The sequence below is a fragment of the Lepisosteus oculatus genome, chromosome 14, assembly GCF_040954835.1.
Source record: "Lepisosteus oculatus isolate fLepOcu1 chromosome 14, fLepOcu1.hap2, whole genome shotgun sequence".
Taxonomy (NCBI): domain Eukaryota; kingdom Metazoa; phylum Chordata; class Actinopteri; order Semionotiformes; family Lepisosteidae; genus Lepisosteus; species Lepisosteus oculatus.
The window spans coordinates 39,063,064-39,080,875 of record NC_090709.1 but is presented as its reverse complement, the minus strand read 5'-3'; the positions used below and the strand labels follow the sequence as shown (position 1 = coordinate 39,080,875).

Genomic DNA, 17,812 nt, shown 5'->3' with positions numbered 1-17,812 from the left:
TGTGTGTGTGTCGCTTAGTCTGTCACTGTGAGTGTGTGTGTGTGTCGCTCAGTCTGTCACTGTGAGTGTGTGTGCGTGTCAGTGTGTATCAGTCTGTCACTGTGTGTCGGTTGGTCTGTTTTCCCGGACTCTCAGTCCCGCCCTTACAAGTACACGTGTGATAGTTGTACTGGTCTCTGTCTCGGCCTTGATCTCCAGTGAACTGTACTTCAGTCTGATTCTGTGACGAGCTGAGGTGCTGAAGACAATATGATTCAGTGTGTTTCTGCGGCGACAACGGTCAAACAGCCCAGTGCACAGAGACTGTAATTAGTCGTTCGTTGTTGTTAATAATAATTGCACCAGAATAATGTGGTCAGAGGTGAAAAGATTGGGCTCTAGGGCTTTGGTGAAGAAATTAAAGTTGGAAGAAACACATTTATTTTGTTGCCATAGTCTACATTATGAGGGTTGCATAGTACAGTTGCATTTAAGAAAAAACGCATTGAAGGAGGTGCATTTAAAGATAAGGTCTTCTGATGTTCTTACATTTACAAATAGTCTGGCGATGTCCCTAACAGGACTTATTCGCCGTTTTTAAACTGTAGTTATAACAAAAATGCATACCAAACAAACGAGAGTACACACGAGCAGTGTAAGCGGATTCCTGGCGGGCGGCGGCTGATGACGTCATCAGGGCGCTGCGGACTGTCATGGCGGCGCCCTGCAGGCTTGTATCCAGACTGGCCGCGATCGGAGATCAGTCCGGTTACTCCTCATCTCGCAGCCTCATCGACGCACAGAGCCCTCGCCTGGCTTGTGGAGAGACAGCCCGCGACCCCAAGAGCCCGGAGGCTAAGGACCGAGGTCAGTGTCGGCCATTACTGGGCTAATTAGAGTAATTATAGTGATAACAGACTTGCAAAGTTTCCGTGTGTATTAACCTCTCAGGTCAGTGTACATGTACTGGAGTGTCCAGTCAGTGTGTCTGTATGAACCCCTCTCTCTCTCAGTGCAGTGTTCATGTACTGGAGTGTCCAGTCAGTGTGTGTGTATGAACCCCTCTCTCTCTCAGTGCAGTGTTCATGTACTGGAGTGTCCAGTCAGTGTGTGTGTGTGAACCCCTCTCTCTCAGTGCAGTGTTCATGTACTGGAGTGTCCAGTCAGTGTGTCTGTATGAACCCCCCTCTCTCTCTCAGTGCAGTGTTCATGTACTGGAGTGTCCAGTCAGGGTGTCTGGTGAGAGTGGGGTACAGGTCAGGTGAGAGCAGGAGGAGTGGGGGTCAGTCTGTAATAGAAGCAGCCCTGTTGTTGTTGTGATTTTGAACACACACACCAGTGACAGAAGCAGGACTAGTGAACACGACACCCCCATCAGGAGTGGAAGAGAGAGCTCAGGCTCTGCTCCGTGCCGGGGGGCGATGTGCTCGTTCCTCTCGGCTGGGGGTCTCTCTCGATGGCACGACGCCGCATCAGTCTGGGGAGCAGAGGGAGTGCTGTGCTCAGACTCGGAGGAGCAGGACCGAGCCGGACTGCTGCCCTCAGACTCGTGAGCTGTACAGCCGACAGCAGAGCCTCCTGCTCTCTGAGCTCATGCAGCACCAGCCACAGGGGTCACACTGACAGGTAGGGGTACAGGCTGGGTTCCCCTGCCATCTTTTCCCAGATGTTCATGACTATCCAGAGGCTGACAGTGGGAAGACAGGTATGGATTAGTTGGGCTGTGGGTTGTATGATCTCTCCTGTATTCTTTTCCCAAATTTTCCAGGATGTCCAGAGGCTGACAGTGGGAAGACAGGTGTGGATTAGTTGGGATCTATGCTGAATGATCTCTCCTGTATTATTTTCCCCAGTTTTCCAGGATGTCCAGAGGCTGACAGTGGGAAGATGGGAGTTGTGATGGAGGTTAGATGTTCTCTCCAGTCTCTTGTTTCCCTAGTTTTTCAGGATGTCCAGAGGCTGACAGTGGGAAGACAGGTGTGGATTAGTTGGGAGGTGGGTTAAATGATCTCTCCTGTTTTCTTTTTCTGAATTTTCCAGGATGTCCAGAGGCTGACAGTGGGAAGAGAGGTGGGGAGTTGGGATCGAATTTAGACTCATTTATTCTTTTCCCTGATTTTCCTGGCTGTCCAGATGTTGACAGTGGAAAGACAGGTAAGTATGCTGATTGGACTCTCTCCTGTGTTGTTTTCCAGGATGTCCACAGGTTGACAGCCTCTAGGATGACAGGTATGGATATACAGATTGGATGATCTCTCCTGTATTCTTTTCCCTAATTTTCCAGGATGTCCAGAGGCTGACAGTGGGAAGACAGGTATGGATTAGTTGGGATGTTGGTTGAATTATCTCTCCTGTATTCTTTGCCCCAGTTTTCCAGGATGTCCAGAGGCTGACAGTGGGAAGACAGGTGTGGACGAGGAGTTGGGAGGGAGGTGAGGAGCTCTCTGCTGTCTGTATTTCTTCCTCTGTGGCGTCTCTCTGCTCGTCTCTTTCTCTCAGTCCAGCTGCATGTGGTCTGTGAAACAGCAGCTTCGCAGTGCTGAGCTGGGATTAGGACCGGTGGGTTGCAGAGTTCAGGGTTTGATTCCAGAGGGGGACACAGCTCTTGTACCCCAGAGACAGGTACTTCAGTTACTGTTCTGATATCATGTTTTATTATAGAGGTGTATTGTAGACAGTGTAGTGTTGACAATAGTGTGCTGACGTCGCATGAAGGCTGTACCTTAACACTGGCACTCGGTGACACACTGTGTGCTAAATGCTCACCTGTACTGTGCTTTAGTACTTGAACCTGTGTACAGTTGTAATACTCAGAGCAGTGAACTGAACACTGTACTGAGCTTTTATACTCAACAACACACCTGTGTGCTGAACTAAAACCTTTATTCTGCTTCAGTACTCAACCCTGTGTGCTCAGCTCTCACCTGTACTGTAGTTTAATACTCAGACACACCTGTGTACTGATTCTTCAACTGTACTGCGCTTTAATAATCAGTGTGCTGAATTATCACCTGTATTGAACTGCAATGATGACACTGACACCTGTGTGAAGAACTCTAATATGGACAGTTGTAACACTCAGACCTGTGTACTGAACTCTGTACGCTGTACTATAATACTCCAAGACACATCTGTGTGCTGTACTCTCAACTGTACTGAGATGTAATACTCAATGACAAGCCAGTATTCTGAACCCTTGTAGTGTACTGTAATACTCACAGCTGGACTGAACTCACCTGTAGTGAACTTGAATTCTCACACCTGTGTACTGAACTCTCTCCTACACTGAGCTTTAATACTCTGACACACCTGTGTGCTGAACTGTATTGTTTTAGTGTTTGAACCTGAGTGCTGAACTGTTGCCTGTGGTGTTGTAGTACTCAAACCTGTGTACTGTACTCTCGGCTGTATTGAGCTTTAATACTTTTTGACACACCTGTGTGACGAACCCTAATATGTACAGTTGTGACAATCAAAACTGTGCTGAACTCTGTACACTGTACTATAATACTCCATGACACATCTGTGTGCCGAATTCTCCACTTTAATGAATGACTGAGATTTAATACTCGGACACACCAGTATTTTGAACCCTGACCTGTAGTGTATTTTAATATTCAGACCTGTGTACTGAACTCCGCTGTACTGAACTTGACTACTCAATGACAAACCAGTACTATGTGCCGTTCCCTGTCCTGTGATTTAACACTCAAATCTGTGTACTAAACTCTCCTGTGCTGAATGTTAATACCCAGTGTCACACCAGTGTGCTGAGCTCTCACCTGTAATCCAGCCCAATTCTAAATCCTGTGATAAACCTGTGTGTAAAACTGTGCTGATCTCTCTCAACTTGCTTAGACTGGTTATTAAATCTCGCTAACAAAATAAACTTACAGTATTGTACAAATTTCATATTAAATGTACCTTTGTAAACGTGTGCTGTATGTTGGCCACATCCTTCCTGCTCCCTAGCTGCTGTACAGACACATGAAATGGGCTCTCCTACCAACCTTAATCCTTTCTGGTCTTTTTGATCTGGCGTCTGTATTTCAATCGAAGCCTCACTGTCGCGTGTTTGACTTTCTGCTGGTCCGCTCCTCTGTTGTGAGAGAGCACTGTCTCCTTCTCCAAGGGATCAGCCAGGAAGGAGACGGGTCATAAACACGGGCACTGATGTGGGTCTCCTCCACAAGTCCCATCCAGCAAGCACAGGTTGTGCAGCACATTTCACCCAGAACTGTTCAACATCTGTGTGCTGAGCTGACAAGTAAGTAGTGTTTGTGGGTAGAACAGTCTTGAAATCGAGCTGTTGAATTCAGTTCACCTGCACTCGTTCAGATCACAAACACAGCCTGTGACACAGCATGTCCTCCAGAAATATAAGACCTGCAGGAATGTCTCTCATGTGTGATTTTCCATCAAATTTACTGCTTTTTTCCACAATATTTAAGGAATCTAAAAAATGTCGCTGTATCGGTTTCATGAAAATATTTAACATGAGTATAGTAGCAACATCTCTTGGTCAAGAGCATGTTTACAGTGTAAGAGGGCTGCTTTCACGTCTCTGTTTTGTTGCCTCGTTCTGAACTGCAGACCGTGATGGCGATATGGTGTTGCTCAGACAGTACATTGAAACTTCATCTCTGTTGTGTTGTGAAGTGGAGGTTGTACAGGTGGTAGTTCATTGTCGTGTGAAACACACTCATCAACGATTCAGTATAACCTGGATATGTAAAAATTGTGTTGAAGTTCTCCTGTAATACTGACTGTCACGTGTGCTGAACTAATCAGCTGTACTGAGCTCTGATTCTGAAAGGTGTACTGAACTCTGACCTCTACTGTTGTAACTCAGACCTGTGTAATGACCCTCACATGTATTGTTGTAGTACTGAAACCTGTATTCTTCTCACCTGTACTGAGCTTTAATTCTGAAACATGTACTGAACTCTGCTCCTGTACTGTAATACTTTACAGTTAATCTTTCCCCTGTATTGTGCTGTAATATTCAAGTCTGTGTTCTGAGCTTTTACATGTACTATTGTAATCAGAACTGTGTGCTAAGCTCTTACCTGTACATTGTACTGTAGAACTGAGATCTGTTTTATAACCTCCCATGTACTGTTGTAATACTGAAATGTGTGTAATGACTCAACCTGTGTGCTGAACTTTCGCTTGTACTGTTGTTACTGTCTTGTGTGCTGTACTGAGCTTCAGTTGTTAAAACTTATGTACTGAACTGTTCCTGTACTGTTGTGATTCTCAGACCTGTATACTGATCTGTGTTCCTGTACTGTTGTAACATTGAGGGCTGTGTACTGAACTCACTTGTACTGAGTTTAAATGTTGAAACGTGGACTGAACTCTGCTTCTGTACAGCTGTAACAGTCAGATATGTAATGTCCCTAACATGTATTGTTGAAGTTGTCAGATTGTGTACTGAAGTCTCTGTACTGTTATAACTCTCGCCTGCACTGAGCTTTATTTCTGCACTATGGACTGAACTCTACTCCTGCACTGTTGTAATACTCAGCCCTGTGTACTAAGCTTTCCCCTGTATTGTGCTGTAATATTCATGTACTATTGTAATAATCAGAACTGTATGCTAAGCTCTTAGCTGTACCTTGTTCTGTACTACTTTGATCTGTTCTGAACTCATATGTACTGTTGTGTTACTGAGAGCTGTGTACTGAACTCACTTGTACCGAGTTTATATTTTAAAACTTCTACTGAACTCTGCTCCTGTACACCAGTGGTACTCGGACATGTCCCTAACCTGTATTGTTGGAGTTGTCAGATTGTTTACTGAACTTTACTGTATTTTATAGTAATTTGCTGTTTACCTGTACTAAGCTTACATTCTGAAACATGTACTGTTGTTGTACTCAGCCCTGTGTGTTGAGCTTTCCCCTGTATTCTGCTGTAATATTCAAGCCTGTGTTCTGAGCTCTTCTCTGTACTAATGTAATCAGCACTGTGTACTCAACTCTCTGCTTAACTTTTGAAAGGGGTGTACTTGACTACATTAAGGTGAAATTCTTTAAATGTACACTGAAATTCTGTCAAGGGTTTGTAGTGAACCCTACACCTCTACTTCTGTTCCACTGCCCTTAGTGTTGTACTGAACTCTCTTGTGTATCTCACACTACACTGTAGAAGTACTCTGCCTTAAATACTGCTTTTTTATTACTGGTATAGTACTTAGACCTGTTCCCTGACTCTGCTTGTAGTGTTGGATAGATAGTCTTGGTGCTGAACTCTGTACCTGTACTGCTGTTAATGTGAACAGTGTTGTTTTCTCATGTACATTGTTGTAATACTCAACACTCCTCCCTCAACTCTCACAGGTGTATCTCACTATACTGCTGTCGTAAGCCTCATGGCCTAAGTTCATACCTGTAATGTAGTTGTTAGCCCAGTGCCCTCTCTGTGCTTGTATTGTTGTAATTCTTGTGGGTATGTGCTGAACTCCGTACCTGTGCTGTTGTGATAGGCTCACTGGTGTTTTCCTCTCCTGTACATTGTTGTAATACTGAACACTCCACCCTTAATTGTCACACATACTGTCCAGTGTGCAGCCCTGTGTCCTCATCTCCCACACCTGCTGCAGTAACACTCCAGCCTTTTCCTGCTCTCTCAGACCTTGACTTGTAGTGTTCAGACCTGTGTTGAATTGTACATCTGTCCTCTGCATTAATCTTGACACACTGAGCTTTTACCTGTGTTGTGGCAGCACAGTGATGGAGTGGTGTATCAGATTTATCATAATTTCCTGATTACAGATGGGGTCGGTGTAAGGACTCTGAACTCAATGTGGGTAAATTCACCCCTGGGGCTCTCTGTACTCCAGCACGGAGCTGTGCCTGTTATTTGCACAACTCGCAGGGGTCCTGGTGTCATCTTGATCATGAAAAGCAACCTGACTGGAGAACAGCCGTGTCAAGAGCAGAGCTGGTGGAGCTGTGAATAAAGTCACGATGGGGAGGTGGTGAATATTAACTAAAGGGCTGGTCACACCACATCTCATGATTCTCAGAGCCAGGGGGACAGTGTTCTCGCCTGTCACTGTACCCAAACCCCCATGCTGCAGCCTCAGACAGAAAGGAAAGGGGCACCCTTACTAAAGTCACAGCTTCTGTTTGAAATCACTGCACCAAGAGGGGTCTGGCTCAGAGATGGAGGGAGGGGAGAGGCACTTACAGCCTTTAGCCAGCAGAGGGCAGGGTGTCTCTAAGCATCTGCCTCTTCCCCCCACCTTGATTCTTTAGCAGAGTGATCCCCTCCAGGCTGCACTACATTTCCCAGCAGGCCATGAGGGAATGGTGGCCAATAGGCTGCCTCCCCTGGGTTACTGATGCAGCTGTTAATTCTAGGCTGTAGCCATTGGTGGTGGTGGAGGGGAGTCCCCATTACCTGTAAAGCGCTTTGAGTGGAGTGTCCAGAAAAGCGCTATATAAGTGTAAGCAATTATTATTATTAATTAATTAGAATGAGGGGGGTGGAGTAGAGCTCATGCAGAGGGCTGGGAGAACTGCATCACCCACAAGGACCTGCTCCATTCAGTCACCTGACCCCTGGGACAAAGATGATTGGTTAGAAGACATTTGAAAAGCAGGCAGTGACAGAGGGCGTTAGTGCTGTTGGAGGAGCAGAGATAGAAAAGAGCTCTCGCCTCCAACACAGAAACCGATCTGGGACAGTTTGTAGACCTACTGCTCAGTGGTCCTGTTGTTCAGGTCACTGTAGGGGAGGGGGGCTGGTGACCCTCTGATAGGACTCACTCTGGGAGAATGAGGGAACAAGTAACAGCTGATCCTCATGACTGCTCTCACCTCCTGGCCAGGGGAGTCTCTCACACAGAAGCTAAACCCAGTAGTTTTTCATCTTTTTCAGCTCTGAGGGGACGAGGGACCTGTCCTGACCCACTGTGCAGTTCACAGTCCCCATCCTCCTCCTACTGTAGCTGAGGCACAGCTGGACAGCTCTCAGGACAGACACTCACAGCCACAAGGTAAGGAAACAGGGCTCTTTATTCACAGATCAAGATGAAGCGTTCCAGAAACCACAAGACAAACCTCTAGTTCTTCTCCCAAGTGTAGCTAGACGTGCAGTCGGCTTCCCCAGGCCTCTGTGAAGACAAGTCAGACTCCCAGCTCCCAGGCTCAGCAGTCAGACCTCCTCCCCCGACACAGCTCAGCAGCTCTTCCCTCCTGCTCTGCTCAGCACAACTGCTCTCTGTCCCCAGCAGCACCAGACTGAAGGCCTCCCCTCCTGCCTTTTAACTGTCTCCCCACCAATCGTCTTCCACCAATTAGGCAGGTGATTATAGGCTGCAGGTTGTTCTCCTGGGCCTCGTTGGGGATGATCCCATATAAAAATCAGACTGTTAAACGAGGGCTGGAGCTTGTTTTGGGTCTCTGGATTAATCTTGTTGGATGTCCTACAGGCTCCTCTGTGTTGGGGCTCAGTTGTTCCTAAAATAAATAAAAATAAAAGTGTAATTATGTGAATATTTGTGCAAATTAAATGAAAACCAAGCATCTTGTTTTCTACAGGTTTTGATCCCACAGTCTCTCTGTTAGAAGCCCAGAGCTCTTCCACTGAGCCACAGTGTCTCTGTGAGTCTGGGGCTCCTGTGTGCTCTTGGCCTTCCCAGCTCAGGGTTCGAGACTGAGGGATAAAAGACAGACCGAATGAGCTCTCCTTCAGGACAGGAGCCAGTGGAGGAGTGGAGATGGTGCTGAGCTCCTGAGCACAAGGTTGTGGGTTCAAGTCCTGGCTGAGAGCTGAGGTGAATTTGCAGTGTGATTCTCCCCAGCAGTGAGAGAGTGAGAAGGAAAAGCCCACAGCCCTTGTGTCTTTATTTATCAGTGTGTTACTGTCCACAAGAATTAAATTAACAAAAGCTCCAGGTCCTTCCAGGATTTGAACCCACAACCTCCAGGCAGAAGTCCAGAGCTCTTCCCCTGAGCCACAGTGTGTCTTTGTAGGTGTGGGGCTCCTGTGGGCTCTTGGTCTTCTTCCCAGTTCAGGGCTGAAACGGAGGGATAAGAGACAGACCGAATCCCTCTCCGCTCCGGGCAGCAGATGGAGGAGTGGAGAAGGTGCTGGGCTCATGACCGCAAGGTTGTGGGTTCAAATCCTGGCCGGTCCCTGGTAAGTATCGCCCAGGTGAGTATCCAAGGTAAGTATGTGGGCTGGGTAGACAGGAGGGGTAGACAGGGCTAGATAGGAGGGTGGGACAGTCAGGTTGAGAGGGTGGGGTAGGTAGGACAGGCAGGGCCAGGTAGTGCAGGTAGGAGGAGGGTGGGGTAGACAGGCCCAGCTAGCAGGTGGGGGCCAGGTCAGCTGAGAGAGGACAGGCAGGGCTGGGAGGTGCAGGCAGGGGGTTAGGTAGAGGGGGTAGATAGGGGTAGGCAGGGCTAGGAGAGGTAGACAGGTGCAGGCAGCAGGAGGTGGGTGGGGTAGGCAGGACCAGGTAGGGTAGAATAGGAGGGGGGTGGGGTAGGTTAGGGGAGACAGGGGGTTAGGTAGAGGTGGGAGGGGCAGGCAGGATCAGGTGAGGCAGGAGGTGGCCTGGGCTGAGGAGGAGAGAGTAAGAGAAGGAGCAGAGAGGGGCCCAGGCCACAGGGGGGGTCAGATAGGAGGGGGGTAGGGCAGGTAGAGTAGAGAGGAGGGTCAGGTGAGGGAGGAGGTGGCCTGGGCTGAGGAGGAGAGAGTAAGAGAAGGAGCAGAGAGGAGCTCAGGCCACAGGGGGGGGTCAGACAGGAGGGGTTAGGTGGGGTAGAGAAGGTAGGCAGGGCTAGGAGAGGCAGGCAGGAGGAGGTGGGTGGGGTAGGCAGGAGCAGGTAGAATAGGGGGTGGGGTAGGTGGTGGAGGATGAGGAGGTGGGGGTGTTGACAGGCAGGGGGAGAAGAGGTGGGAGGGTGGGCTGATGTTTTTTTCACCCTAACCCCCCCCCCCCTTAGTAACTAGTGTCATTAAATACTATTTATATATAAAAAAAATGATATTACAGATACTAATTATTTATAATTAGTATTTATTACACGGGGGGAGGGGGGCATGACAAAAACATTTGCCCACCCTCCCACCTCCTCCTCCACCACCACCACCTACCCCCTGTTCTACCTGCTCCTGCCTGCCTGCCTCTCCTAGCCCTGCCTACCTTCTCTACCCCACCTAACCCCCCCGTATCTGACCCCCCTTGTGGCCTGGGCCCCTCTCTGCTCCTTCTCTTACTCTCTCCTCCTCAGCCCAGGCCACCTCCTGCCTCACCTGACCCTCCTCTCTACTCTACCTGCCCTACCCCCCTCCTATCTGACCCCCCTGTGGCCTGGGCTCCTCTCTGCTCCTTCTCTTACTCTCTCCTCCTCAGCCCAGGCCACCTCCTGCCTCACCTGACCCTGTCTGCCCCTCCCAACTCTACCTAACCCCCTGTCTCCCCTAACCTACCCCACCCCCCTGCTATTCTACCCTACCTGGTCCTACCTACCCCACCCACCTCCTGCTGCCTGCACCTGTCTACCCCTCCTAGCCCTGCCTGCCCCTATCTACCCCCTCTACCTAACCCCCTGCCTGCACCTCCCAGCCCTGCCTGTCCTCTCTCAGCTGACCTGCCCCTGCCCCCACCTGCTAGCTGGGCCTGTCTACCCCACCCTCCTCCTACCTGCACTACCTGGCCCTGCCTGTCCTACCTACCCCACCCTCTCAACCTGACTGTCCCACCCTCCTATCTAGCCCTGTCTACCCCTCCTGTCTACCCAGCCCACATACTTACCTTGGATACTCACCTGGGTGATACTTACCAGGGACCGGCCAGGATTTGAACCCACAACCTTGCGGTCATGAGCCCAGCACCGTCTCCACTCCTCCATCTGCTGCCCGGAGCGGAGAGGGATTCGGTCTGTCTCTTATCCCTCCGTTTCAGCCCTGAACTGGGAAGAAGACCAAGAGCCCACAGGAGCCCCACACCTACAAAGACACGCTGTGGCTCAGGGGAAGAGCTCTGGACTTCTGCCTGGAGGTTGTGGGTTCAAATCCTGGAAGAACCTGGAGTTTTTGTTAATTTAATTCTTGTGAACAGTAACACGCTGATAAATAAAGACACAAGGGCTGTGGGCTTTTACTTCTCACCCTCTCACTGCTGGGGAGAATCACACTGCAAATTCATCTCAGCTCTCAGCCAGGACTTGAACCCACAACCTTGTGCTCAGGAGCTCAGCACCATCTCCACTCCTCCACTGGCTCCTGTCCTGAAGGAGAGCTCATTCGGTCTGTCTTTTATCCCTCAGTCTCGAACCCTGAGCTGGGAAGGCCAAGAGCACACAGGAGCCCCAGACTCACAGAGACACTGTGGCTCAGTGGAAGAGCTCTGGGCTTCTAACACAGAGGCTGTGGGATCAAAACCTGTAGAAAACAAGATGCTTGGTTTTCATTTAATTTGCACAAATATTCACATAATTACACTTTTATTTTTATTGATTTTTTAGGAATAACTGAGCCCCAACACAGAGGAGCCTGTAGGACATCCAGCAAGACTAATCCTGAGACCCAAAACAAGCTCCAGCCCTCGTTTAACAGTCTGATTTTTATATGGGATCATCCCCAACGAGGCCCAGGAGAACAACCTGCAGCCTATAATCACCTGCCTAATTGGTGGAAGACGATTGGTGGGGAGACAGTTAAAAGGCAGGAGGGGACGCCTTCAGTCTGGTGCTGCTGGGGACAGAGAGCAGTTGTGCTGAGCAGAGCAGGAGGGAAGAGCTGCAGAGCTGAGCTGTGTCGGGGGAGGAGGTCTGACTGCTGAGCCTGGGAGCTGGGAGTCTGACTTGTCTTCACAGAGGCCTGGGGAAGCCGACTGCACGTCTAGCTACAGTTGGGAGAAGAACTAGAGGTTTGTCTTGTGGTTTCTGGAACGCTTCATCTCAAACTGTGAATAAAGAGCCCTGTTTCCTTACCTTGTGGCTGTGAGTGTCTGTCCTGAGAGCTGTCCAGCTGTGCCTCAGCTACAGTAGGAGGAGGATGGGGACTGTGAACTGCACAGTGGGTCAGGACAGGTCCCTCGTCCCCTCAGAGCTGAAAAAGATGAAAAACTACTGGGTTTAGCTTCTGTGTGAGAGACTCCCCTGGCCAGGAGGTGAGAGCAGTCATGAGGATCAGCTGTTACTTGTTCCCTCATTCTCCCAGAGTGAATCCCATCAGAGGGTCACCAGCCCCCCTCCCCTACAGTGACCTGAACAACAGGACCACTGAGCAAACTGTCCCAGATCGGTTTCTGTGTTGGAGGCGAGAGCTCTTTTCTATCTCTGCTCCTCCAACAGCACTAACGCCCTCTGTCACTGCCTGCTTTTCAAATGTCTTCTAACCAATCATCTTTGTCCCAGGGGTCAGGTGACTGAATGGAGCAGGTCCTTGTGGGTGATGCAGTTCTCCCAGCCCTCTGCATGAGCTCTACTCCACCCCCCTCATTCTAATTAATTAATAATAATAATTGCTTACACTTATATAGCGCTTTTCTGGACACTCCACTCAAAGCGCTTTACAGGTAATGGGGACTCCCCTCCACCACCACCAATGGCTACAGCCTAGAATTAACAGCTGCATCAGTAACCCAGGGGAGGCAGCCTATTGGCCACCATTCCCTCATGGCCTGCTGGGAAATGTAGTGCAGCCTGGAGGGGATCACTCTGCTAAAGAATCAAGGTGGGGGGAAGAGGCAGATGCTTAGAGACACCCTGCCCTCTGCTGGCTAAAGGCTGTAAGTGCCTCTCCCCTCCCTCCATCTCTGAGCCAGACCCCTCTTGGTGCAGTGATTTCAAACAGAAGCTGTGACTTTAATAAGGGTGCCCCTTTCCTTTCTGTCTGAGGCTGCAGCATGGGGGTTTGGGTACAGTGACAGGCGAGAACACTGTCCCCCTGGCTCTGAGAATCATGAGATGTGGTGTGACCAGCCCCTGAGTTAATATTCACCACCTCCCCATAGTGACTTTATTCACAGCTCCACCAGCTCTGCTCTTGACACGGCTGTTCTCCAGTCAGGTTGCTTTTCATGATCAAGATGACACCAGGACCCCTGCGAGTTGTGCAAATAACAGGCACAGCTCCGTGCTGGAGTACAGAGAGCCCCAGGGGTGAATTTACCCACATTGAGTTCAGAGTCCTTAGACCTGACCCCATCCGTAATTGGGAAATTATGATAAATCTGATACACCAGTCAGTCACTGTGCTGCCACAACACAGATAAAAGCTCAGTGTGTCAAGATTAATGCAGAGGACAGATGTACAGTTCAACACAGGTCTGAACACTACAAGTCAAGGTCTGAGAGAGCAGGAAAAGGCTGGAGTGTTACTGCAGCAGGTGTGGGAGATGAGGACACAGGGCTGCACACTGGACAGTATGTGTGACAGTTAAGGGGGGAGTGTTCAGTATTACAACACTGTACAGGAGAGGACAACACCAGTCAGACTATCACAACAGTACAGGTACAGAGTCCAGCCCACCATGACCAGAATTACAATAGTCAGTCAGGGCTGAATACTACTTTACAGGTATGAACTTAGGCCATAAGCTTGAGTACTACAGAAGTATAGTGAGATACACCGAGACGAGACCAGTAGAGTAGGCATCAGCACAGGTAAAGAGTTTAGTACACAAAGTTTACCTGAATGGTAAGTATACTCCAGCATGTGGAGTTAAGTATATAGTTATAACAATAGTATGTTGAAAAGCTCAGAACACAGACTTGAATATGTCAACAGTACTACAGCTCCCTTAGGCCACAGTGCTGAGTATTACAACAGTGCAGGAGCAGAGTTCAGTAGATGGTTCAGACTAGAAGATTAGAACAGGTGAGAGTTCAGTCTATAATTCAAAGTACTATAAAAATACAGACACAGAGTTGAGTAAAGCATCTGACAACTACAGCAACGTTAGGGGCACTGGGGGGAGTAGCACTATGGGACAGGAGCAGAGTTCAGTTCAAGTTCCAGAATAAACAGCACCAGTGAGTTCAGGACCCAGTTCTCAATAATACAGCAGTACAGGTGAAGTCAGGAAACAGATATGAGTACTACAGTACAATGTACAGCTATGAGCTTAGGATATAGTTCTGACTACAGTAGTACATACCAGAGCTACAGCAACAGACTTGAATATTACAGCCAGATACCATGGAAAGCCTAGTCAACAGGTCTATCACAAAAGTACAGGAGCAGACTTCAGCAAATACTGCAGCAGTAAAGATCAGAACAGGCAAGAGTTCAAGACAGATCAGAGTCTTATTACAGCACAGAGGCAGAGTTCAGTACACAGATCTCACTATTTCAACAATTCAAGCAGAAGCAGTATACAGGTTTGACAATTACAACAGTACAGGAACAGAGTTCAGGATCCAGGGCTGAGTATTACAACAGTACAGGAACAGAGTTCAGTCTTTACTTCAAAGTACTACAACCACACAGAAGTAGAGTTCAGTACACATTTCAGAATTTAAACTCAGTACAAGTGAGTTCAGTACACAGCTCTCAGGTTTACAACAGTACAAGAAGAGTTCAGTATAGTACACAAGACTATTACAGTAGTACAAGCAGGACTTCAGGATACAGGTAAGGTCATTATACAGGTCTGAGAATCACAACAGTACAGGTACAGAGTTCAGTACATAAGTTTAAACAACTGAAGCTCAGTAAAGCACATAAGACAGAAACAGCAGTACAAGCAAGACTTCAGGAAACCGGTAGAGTCATTACACACATTTCAGTATTATAACAGTACATGTGAGGTTAGAAAACAGATCTGAGTAGTACAGTACAATGTACAGTTATGATTACAATAGTACATGGAAGAGCTCAGAACACAGACTTGAATATTACAGCACAATACAGGGGAAAGATTAACACACAGGTCTGAGTACTGCAGTACAGGAGCAGAAGTTGGTACATGTTTCAGAATTAAAGTTCAGTACAGGTGAGTTCAGGATACAGGTTTCAGTACTACAACAGTACATGTGAGGGTCATTACACAGGTCTAAGTTACAGTAGAGGTCAGAGTTTAGTACACCTTTCAGAATCAGAGCTCAGTACAGCTGATTAGTTCAGCACACGTGACAGAGTATTACAGGAGAACTTCAACACTATTTTTACATTTCCAGGTTATACTGAATCGTTGATGAGTGTGTTTCACACGACAATGAAACTACCACCTGTACAACCTCCACTTCACAACAGAGATGAAATAATGTTGTGTCTGAGCAACACCATATCACCAGCACGGTCTGCAGTTCAGAACGAGGCAACAAAACATCAGAGACGTGAAAGCAGCCCTCTTACACTGTAAACGTGCTCTTGACCAAGAGATGTTGCTACTATACTCATGTTAAATATTTTCATGAAACCAATACAGCAACATTTTTTAGATTCCTTAAATATTGTGGAAAAAAGCAGTAAATTTGATGGAAAATCACACATAAAAGAGACATTCCTGCAGGTCTTATATTTCTGGAGGACATGCTGTGTCACAGGCTGTGTTTGTGATCTGATCGAGTGCAGGTGAACTGAATTCAACAGCTCGATTTCAAGACTGTTCTACCCACAAACACTACTTACTTGTCAGCTCAGCACACAGATGTTGAACAGTTCTGGGGTGAAATGTGCTGCACAACCTGTGCTTGCTGGATGGGACTTGTGGAGGAGACCCACATCAGTGCCCGTGTTTATGACCCGTCTCCTTCCTGGCTGATCCCTTGGAGAAGGAGACAGTGCTCTCTCACAACAGAGGAGCGGACCAGCAGAAAGTCAAACTGTTCTGAACAGTCAAACACGCGACAGTGAGGCTTCGATTGAAATACAGATGCCAGTTCAAAAAGACCAGAAAGGATTAAGGCTGGTAGGAGAGCCCATTTCATGTGTGTGTACAGCAGCTAGGGAGCAGGAAGGATGTGGCCAACATACAGCACGTTTACAAAGGTGCATTTAATATGAAATTTGTACAATTTTCCCGATACTGTCAGTTTTTGTTAGCGAGATTTAATAACTGGTCTAAGCAAGTTGAGAGAGTTCAGCGCACAGTTTTACACAGGTTTATCACAGGATTTAGAATTGGGCTGGATTACAGGTGAGAGCTCAACACACTGGTGTGACACTGGGTATTAACATTCAGCACAGGAGAGTTTAGTACACAGATTTGAGTGTTAAATCACAGGACAGGGAACGGCACATAGTACTGGTTTGTCATTGAGTAGTAAAGTTCAGTACAGCAGAGTTCAGTACACAGGTCTGAATATTAAAATACACTACAGGTCAGGGTTCAAAATACTGGTGTGTCTGAGTATTAAATCTCAGTCGTTCATTAAAGTGGAGAATTCGGCACACAGATGTGTCATGGAGTATTATAGTACAGTGTACAGAGTTCAGCACAGTTTTGATTGTCACAACTGTACATATTAGGGTTCGTCACACAGGTGTGTCAAAAAGTATTAAAGCTCAAAACAGCCGAGAGTACAGTACACAAGTTTGAGTACTACAACACCACAGGCAACAGTTCAGCACTCAGGTTCAAATACTAAAACAATACAGTTCAGCACACAGGTGTGTCAGAGTATTAAAGCTCAGTGTAGGAGAGAGTTCAGTACACAGGTGTGAGAATTCAAGTTCACTACAGGTGAGTTCAGTCCAGCTGTGAGTATTACAGTACACTACAAGGGTTCAGAATACTGGCTTGTCATTGAGTATTAAAACTCAGTACAGTTGAGAGTACAGCACACAGGTGTGTCTTGGAGTATTATAGTACAGCGTACAGAGTTCAATACACAGGTCTGAGTGTTACAACTGTCCATATTAGAGTTCTTCACACAGGTGTGTCAGTGTCATCATTGCAGCTCAATACAGGTGATAATTCAGCACACTGATTATTAAAGCGCAGTACACAAGTGTGTCTGAGTATTAAACTACAGTACAGGTGAGAGCTGAGCACACAGGGTTGAGTACTGAAGCAGAATAAAGGTTTTAGTTCAGCACACAGGTGTGTTGTTGAGTATTAAAGCTCAGTACAGGCATGAGTTCAGCTCACTGGTCTGAGTATTACAACTGTACACAGGTTCAAGTACTAAAGCACAGTACAGGTGAGCATTTAGCACACAGTGTGTCACCGAGTGCCAGTGTTAAGGTACAGCCTTCATGAGACGTCAGCACACTATTGTCAACACTACACTGTCCACAATACACCTCTATAATAAAACATGATATCAGAACAGTAACTGAAGTACCTGTCTCTGGGATATAATAGCTGTGTCCCCCTCTGGAATCGAACCCTGAACTCTGCAACCCACCGGTCCTAATCCCAGCTCAGCACTGCGAAGCTGCTGTTTCACAGACCACATGCAGCTGGACTGAGAGAAAGAGACGAGCAGAGAGACGCCACAGAGGAAGAAATACAGACAGCAGAGAGCTCCTCACCTCCCTCCCAACTCCCTGTCCACACCTGTCTTCCCACTGTCAGCCTCTGGACATCCTGGAAAACTGGGGCAAAGAATACAGGAGAGATCATACAACCCACATCCCAACTAATCCATACCCGTCTTCCCACTGTCAACCTCTGGACATCCTGGAAAATTAGGGAAAAGAATACAGGAGAGATCATTCAACCTACATCCCAACTAATCCATACCTGTCTTCCCACTGTCAGCCTCCGGACATCCTGGAAAACTAGGGAAACGAGAGACTGGAGAGAGCATCCACTCCCATCTTCCTACTGTCAGCCTCTGGACAATTAGGAAAACTAGGGAAACAAGAGACTGGAGAGAGCATCTAACCTCCATCACAACTCCCCATCCACTCC

At 47.7% G+C, this 17,812-nt stretch overlaps 1 long non-coding RNA gene across 1 annotated transcript; it reads left to right on the top strand.

Moving 5' to 3' along the window:
* Nucleotides 1–8,487: 8,487 nt before the first annotated feature.
* LOC138243419 (uncharacterized) lies at nt 8,488–11,935 on the top strand. The gene is made up of 2 exons (XR_011192121.1): nt 8,488–8,767; nt 11,469–11,935. It is a non-coding gene; the product is annotated as an uncharacterized lncRNA (long non-coding RNA).
* The last annotated feature ends 5,877 nt before the right edge of the window (nt 11,936–17,812 follow it).